The 7,869-nt window shown below is 46.8% G+C and overlaps 1 long non-coding RNA gene across 2 annotated transcripts; it reads right to left on the bottom strand.

Moving 5' to 3' along the window:
* Positions 1 to 4,096: 4,096 nt before the first annotated feature.
* On the bottom strand, positions 4,097 to 6,589 carry LOC119288947. 2 transcript variants are annotated; one of them, XR_005141369.1, is made up of 7 exons: positions 6,412 to 6,589; positions 6,153 to 6,317; positions 5,608 to 5,862; positions 5,072 to 5,139; positions 4,833 to 4,956; positions 4,516 to 4,714; positions 4,097 to 4,450 (listed from the first exon to the last, which is right to left on the bottom strand). It is a non-coding gene; the product is annotated as an uncharacterized LOC119288947 (long non-coding RNA). The 2 variants fall into 2 exon arrangements; XR_005141368.1 differs by lacking the exon at positions 4,833 to 4,956.
* Positions 6,590 to 7,869: the final 1,280 nt, after the last annotated feature.

The following is a 7,869-nucleotide window of genomic DNA, read 5'->3' as shown; positions in this document are numbered from 1 at the left end:
AAATGTACCTTGACCGAAGTTGAAGGTGGATCAATGATCACTCCAATGTGGACAAGGAAATAGCACAATTGGTACTAATTCTTGTTGGTTTCTCACACCTACACAAGTAAAAGCTTATGGTGGAGCTTAGTTAGGATGGTGGCACAAAATTTGATGCAATTGTAAGTGAGTTTCAATAATGTTGGAAAAAATTCGCAAGTTTGCAATGCAACAAGTAGACCAAGCAATATAAGGTACACAGAAACACACACGCAAAGATATAAGTGGGGTTGGGCAACCAAGGATGAGCCAAAATGTGGAATCCACAAAAAATGCTCTTGTTGCACAACACTAGAGAGACGCTAGCACGATTGCACAATAGGCGGAGACAAAGGCTTGTGCACAACCTACTAAGCAAAAATGCAACGACTCTTATCCCAAGTATGCTCTATGTATGGTGTTTCGATGAAATGATCCAAGATGATCTAGTATGACAATCTTAATGTTGTATGATGCTATGGTTCTTGCTTAAAAGCTCTTTGCTTATCTTTCCCTTTTGCTTAAAAGCTTGTTTGGCTCTTTGTTGTTTGAGCTCTTTTCTCATGCAATGCTTGACGAACCAAGATATCAATTGTGTATGCGATGACAACCTTGTGACACAAGAGATGATACCAAGATATGCAACAATTATGTATGTATGCTATGGGAAGTATGATCACTAATGTGCACAAGTCTCGTTGCCAGCAATACTCAAAAGCTAGTCTCGATGGGTAAGCGACGCAAAGGAGTAAGGCTATGATGGCTATAAATGTAATGGCAAGAATGATATGTCCAATACCAAGGTGAGGTTACCGCGTCTTGCATACGGTATGGTGTCAAAATGGTGGCACGAATACCAAGATGTAGTCGAGGTGGTCGTTGTTGATGACGCGTCCGTGGCGAAGATGAGCGGCGGTTATGTTGATGTCGAACCGTACCTAAATAGCCGAAACAAAATAGGACACGGAACCACAACTCAAATTCTCAAGGCAAAACGTGACAAAATTGTCGGAGTTGGTAGTGGTAAGAGTGGTTGTGTATGTGGTATATGGTGGTGGTATGCGGAAGTGGTGGTGGTATGCGGAAGTATATGTGGGCCCCGAAACAAACTTGGCGAAATATGGACGGAAAACGGGGCGGTGGATGGAGATGTTGCTGCCAGGGGTCGGATGTCCGGGCTTGATGGCCGGATGTCCGGGCCATCGGGCCAGATGTCCGGGCTCTGGATCCGGACGAACTCCACGTGGAGGGTGGCAAATCCGGGCAAAATTCGGAGGAACTTGTAGATGGAAATTGAGGAAAAGTGGATGGAAGGCTAGATCTACCTGCAACACACGAAATCCGCGGATCAAATCCAACAAAACTTCATCACACCAACAAATCACAAAAAAAAATTGGGGGCTATTTTTGTGGGGAAATTTTTGAATTAGGGATAAAATCAACAAAAACAAGGCTAGAAACACAACAACGAGGAGGCTCCGAAATCGTGATCAACGTGGCTTTGATACCAAGATGATGTAGGGTGGAACCCTAATCGGTCGATCTTTCACGAAAGGAGCGGATCCCGCGAAGAACACGGAGGACATGAGGGGAAACACGAGTGGAAACACGAGAAAATCACTAAACCAACAAGAAATAGTCACACGTATGCTAGATCCTCGAGTACATAAGAGATCACACGATCCACTGACAACTAAGGACGATACAAAGGTAGCCGGCCTTCTCCGTGAGGAGGTCTTGATGTTCTTCTCCGCAAGGAGGTCTTGAATCCAAAGGGATCTTCTCCGAAGAGGGGCCGCGGTCTCTCTCGTGGAGTGGATCCGATGTGGATGAGCAATGCTCTATCTCTAATATGAGCTAAACCAATGCTAACCCTAAAACGTAGGTAGGAGCAGAGTATATATAGTCCAGGTGGACGAAGGGGTACACGGGCCTCAGCCCTTACACTGTGCGCAGACAGGGGAGACCGGACGTTCGGGCGTCGGGCCGGATGTCCGGGTGTTCGCGGAGGGCCGAAGGTCCGGGCTGTGGAGGCCGGATGTCCGGGCTGGTGAAGCTGGCCATGTCGCTCTCGGGTTCGGGGGTGTCCGGGGCCTGTAGGCGCTTGGTGGTTGAGCAGCTGTAGTGGACGATGCTCCAGGGGCCGGATGTCCGAGTCCTGGGAGGTGTTCTTGTCTCCTTCTGTTGGTTCTCTTCATTCGTGGACTTGGGGACTTGTCCGTCTTCACGTGCATCTTCAGGAGGGTCCTCTTGGTACCTAATCATGCACAACGTCTCGGACTTAGGTAGTAGCCATGTCTCGAGTGGATCATATGTAATTTCACTAAGGAGAGAAGTCACCTCGGTCTCGAGAGCTCTAGCTCTAGCTCGAGTCATGGGTCCTCTTGGCACTTCGTGAGACGATGGTAGGTCCATGGGAAAGACCGTAGGATGCTCCGCATCATTGACCATGGATGCATTCCTAAAAAATAAACATGTTCCAGCATGACCATCAACATCCCTCGATCAACAACTTAGCTACACAAAATGTGTAAAAAAAAGTTAGCAATAATTTTTCTATCGTTTGACTCGAAAACATAACAAGCAATTTCCTTGCAAGTAGGTTTACCCTCCTTCGAAAAAATAAACTACAAACAGCTCCATGTCTACAATTTGACATCAAAGGATGTGAAGAGCGTGATATGTCTACAAGTACATATGGACCTTAATAGTTTAGTTCTAGGCTCGAGCAAGTTAGTATAATATCAGGTGCCCCCAAGTGGCATTTAGATAGCAAGATTTTCTCAAATAATATTATTTTCTGAAAGAAGAAAAACATAGTAATCACGTCAAAGAATGATGGTTAACACCAGTTCAAGAAAACAAGAGAAGTGCAGGTTTCCAATGATTGAATATGTTGTGATCAGTCAATAGTATTTTAGAAAACATCAGACCATTACCTTCAGAGTTCAGACTGACAAGCATCTGTAGATTCCCAACTTCTAGGCCTCTCCAACACAAGGAATTAACTAGTGGCAGCGCCATGTCAGCACGAGCACAACTTGTGTGGCAAGTCGGTCATTTCGCAGGGAAGACTGGTTGCACAGATTGCAAAGTAGCAGCCGCAGATCAAATGGTGCTCAATTGTGGACTGGTGGTTCACCTCATTATTCAGTACTGTATCGATGGTACCCATTGCCTGCAGAAAGAGAATGGAAGGGATTTTTCTAAGCGCGCAGCAACTTGAGCTGCTGGAGCCGCTGGACCTCCTTGCCGAGGATGTTGTATCGAACCATGCTGCATGTGGTGCGCCACACCAGCTGGAGGTCGACCCACGGCTCGCCGGGCGCCATCCGCTTGTGCAGGTGGCACTCGAACGTCCACCCCAGCCGACCACTAACGCCTCGCGTCCAAGATTCTGAACGTCAGCACGAACTCATCGTCCCATCGCCGCAGGTACCCGCGCCTGATCCCGGCCTCCGTCACCGTGCTCTTCAGCCGCCGTTCCTTGGTCATCGCCCATCGCCTACACGCAAAGCTGCCCGGACTTGGCCGTGAAGTAGATGCCCTTGCCAGAGCACCGGGTCACGTACCCCGCCGCGTCGCTGACCAGGGCCACGCGGCAACGAGCGTGGGTGCTCCGGGATCTGGTGCGCCTCCACCTTGATCACGCGGCACCCTGCAATCTTGGGGCCCGCCCGCGCCTGGATGCTGGACTGGAGCTTCTTGATCTCCTGCTTGGCGACAATAGTGCCGGTCCCAACGCACAACTGCACGTTGGTCTCCATAGGGGAGGGAGGTCTCGGCTGGCGGAAGGATGGCGGCAGTGGCGTGCGCGCGAGCTGGATACCCTCGCTCGGGAGTTATAAAAAGGGTGGGGCGTTTGTTTTCTCCAGGGAAGGCTCTATCGTTGATTTGGTAGAGAACAAATAGGAAAGGAAGGTGATAAAAAGTTTCCTGTTTTCCTGCGTGAATAAAGATACGTGGGACGGAGCGAGGCGAAGGAACTTGATCAAGAGAGCAGCGACACATTAATTTTCTTAAAATCGATCATTTGTTTACTAATAGGTAATTGCCCGTGCATTGCACCGGGGTCGCCTAATTCTAGTGGTTTAACATTGATCATATCTACATGCACATCAAACAAGTGTCAGCTTTTTCATTACATCAGTCTTCTTCCAGCACTCACTATTCCGTCTCCCCAATCCAAGCATCAATATCTAAATTAACAAAACCGCACTTGATGTTGACCTAAAATAAGACACATCAAAATGTTTTTTGGACAAGCGATGTTGTACATTTTGATTGACCATTTCATACCTATGCGTTTTTATGTAAAAAAAAAATTAGATCCTAGGAAGAATATCATACATCAAGAGTGTCGACACGTCTTCATCATCCTTTTTTTTTTGTTCTCCTTTGTACTCCTCTCGGAAATATGTGCTATTGTTTTCTGCAACACAAAATTACCAATTTTAATCACAACATGTGAAAGCAGCACAAACTAATAATGGGTACCTGCTACATTGTCTCACACCATCATCATTCCCGTCCTCTTGGTCGTCAGTCTTCCTCCGAAAACGCTTCCTACCCTTGAGAGGATGCACTCGGCGAGCTTACCTTGTGGTTGTCAGTCTCATCATCATCATCGGCCAAACTTGGAAGTGCTCCATTTCTTCACAAGCTTTGACTCCTCCCTTTCATATTTCTGGTAATTCTGCGACAAAGGAAAGCATAGCAATAAATCATCAAAGGCAAAGTTATAACACTGTTTGTAACACACCGGGATTGCTCAACATATGTGGTGCATCAAATCATGTGCCCTTGCGGGGTACCTTGGCGTATACAACGGGGCGTAAAATTTTAGTACCACGAGCTCAATTGTATCAAATACAATTTGTGTACTTCACTACGAAGTAAATGTCAATTCCCATGAATCACGATTGGTCGGTCGAGAAACTGGATTGCATGACGATTCAGTTCAGTTAACCCTCCTCACTTAAAATGAGTGTGTTGCTAGAAAAATGTGAGGAAGCCCTCGAACTGAAAAGGCAAAGAATGCATTGAAGCTTACCTTCTGATTAGAGCATCCGATTAATTTCTGTAGTAAGTGTTCCTTATTAGTACTTAGTAGTCATAGGCCTGAAAAAACTTCTTCATTAGTCACCATGAATCTGTAGCTTAATTAATTGCATATGATCTAAATATGATATTAGTTCAATATGAATTGTATATTTAGCGAAGAAAGAAAGCATGTTCGAAAGTTTAACAACAAGGCAATTTTCTAGCATGTCAGTTTATATGTGACAAGAAGCAAATGAGATTGATCCTTGAATGAAAAACTGCAAGATTAATTTTTTGGAGTGTTCAATTGGGCAGTCCATCATATACATTTCACTTTATTAGAGCACCTGCCTTGATTGGATTCCTGAATCAGCACAAGAACAGATGCAGCATGCATTCGCCAATCATTCATACCATAATATATTGCACTGCCACTTAAGTAAAGCTTTGCTCATGCGTGTCGTACTGAACGAGATGAACAACCAAAAGGAAATTGAGATGAGATTCCCCATGATCACATGACTGACAACAAAATTGAAGATGTACCTGAAGAACCAAATGTTTTGCCTCGGTCCTATGTGATTTGTTCGTTTAGTTAAGCTGCTCAGGTGTGAGGCAACATCATCGTCCAGGTGCATGTCATGTCCAGTCACAAACTGACAAGCGAGCGTTCTCCGGGCGCCGTGGTAATATCCAGTCGCGAGTCGGCAATTTCTACACGCCAGGAATGATCCAGGGGATTTTGTCCTACAACAGCGACGTTCAATGGGGCGGCCCCAACGGCCATCGGATGGGAGCGTCCTGTCGCGTGGAGTCAGCATCACCAAACCTTCCTTTATGTTAAATCTTAATAATCATAGTACTGTTTCCTACTTTGAACTTAAATCTATATAAAAATCATCAGTGGCATGATTACACAGAAAATAAATTGCCGATTACACAGAAGCGTATGGAGTTCATAGAATCGATCACCAGATGACAAGTCACCTATACTAATGCATGCATACAATGTGATCATCCAAGGTCCTTTATACCATTGATTGAAGCAGCCACTGATGCATCCATGAGCAGGGATCTGAGTGCTCACGTACCTGATCAGAAAGAGGAGAGTACGTAGTACTGCTGCATCCGAGTTGAAGCAACAGTATAGCTCAGCAGGCACGATGCCGTGTGCGTCAGGCATGGATGCTGCTCGCCGTTCAGCCTGATGGAATCGTTCCTCTTGCTGTTCGACCTGATGGGATCGTTCCTCTCACCTAGATGTCGCAATGAAACTGCCTGTCTCAGCGGACGAGGAGAAACAAACGACATCGAGCGAAAATGCCAAGATCACAATGGGCTACCTCGTACCTTGTCAGGATATATGTCGATGAGACGATGACGGAACCTCGTCAGCGTCGATCACATCGAGGGCGGACGGGACGCGCTGGCGTGGTGCTGGGAGGAATTGAAATGGCGGAGGCGGAGCAGCTGCGAGAGGAGGCAAACACGGCGGCGAGGTGCTGCCGGAGGAAGGCGAGCGGCGGCCGAGGAGCCAAGGGGCGGGCTGGGGCTAGCGCCCGCGCTAACCCTAGCGCGAGGTCGGGATGGGATAACTGGGCGAATTGCACGTGGTGCGTGAGGTGAGAGAGAGATGTGGGCTGGCTCACGGGACATTGCTCGGCTTGGCCCATGTGCTGGGCGATCGATAAAGTGTTTTTTTAGGGCCTGTTTGGGATTACTCCACTTCATAAAAATCGGTTTCGCTTCACTAAATTCACTCTAGAGCAATTTCATCTAGAAGTTGTAGTACTACCAAAGAAAATGTTTAGCTGCCATCTAGCTCCAGCTTCAAGAATGAGAAGTTTGGTGGAAAGGATCTATTTGATTGGTTGGGGGGGACGAAGGGGTATCCACTTACTGGTGGCAGTGTTGGGTAATTTCCACCTAACTCCAGCTTCCCCCTGAAGAGCTTCATAAAAAACTGAGAGTTGTACCCCGATTCTAGTTTTTTTGCGGAGCGGCATATCGTGGAGCTACCCCGTTTGGCTTGTGTTTTCTGGAGCGGAGCTGAATTTTAAGAAGCAGAGTAGTCCCAAACAGGCTCTTAGTGATGGAGAAACTAGATGGGGAGCGTACTGCGTACGTCGAGTGGAGCGAGGGGAGTGGACGAAACGTAAGAGGGGAAACCGAACGTTGCGTTTCTTTTAGGCAGTGGAGATGGAGAAGGTTAATGTGATTGAGCGATTTAAGGTAAGTCTAATTAATTTATATTTGATCTTTAAAGATTGATCGTGGTTGATTCTTTCACATAAAGGCATTACTAAAGCGGTGACGCGAAACATGGAAAGTTTTGATCCGTTCAGATTTTTTTCGTTGTGTGAGAGGGTGACGCGAAACTAAACTGATGGGGTGGGTGTCGGTGTCAAAACCGGCGGATCTCGGGTAGGGGGTCCCGAACTGTGCGTCAAGGCCGGATGGTAACAGGAGATAAGGGACACGATGTTTTTTACCCAGGTTCGGGCCCTCTCGATGGAGGTAATACCCTACTCCTGCTTGATTAATATTGATGATATGGGTAGTACAAGAGTAGATCTACCACGAGATCAAGGAGGCTAAACCCTAGAAGCTAGCCTATGGTATGATTGTTGTATATGGAGTTGATTGCCTATGGACTACAACCCTCCGGTTTATATAGACACCGGATAGGGTTAGGGTTACATAAAGTCGGTTACGATGGTAGGAGATCTTGAATATCCGCATCGCCAAGCTTGCCTTCCATGCCAAGGAAGTCCCATCCGGATACGGGACGAAGTCTTCAATCTTGTA

The sequence above is a fragment of the Triticum dicoccoides genome, chromosome 4A, assembly GCF_002162155.2.
Source record: "Triticum dicoccoides isolate Atlit2015 ecotype Zavitan chromosome 4A, WEW_v2.0, whole genome shotgun sequence".
NCBI classification, from domain to species: Eukaryota; Viridiplantae; Streptophyta; class Magnoliopsida; order Poales; family Poaceae; genus Triticum; species Triticum dicoccoides.
The sequence above is the reverse complement of the archived record's forward strand: the minus strand, read 5'-3'. Positions and strand labels throughout refer to the sequence as shown.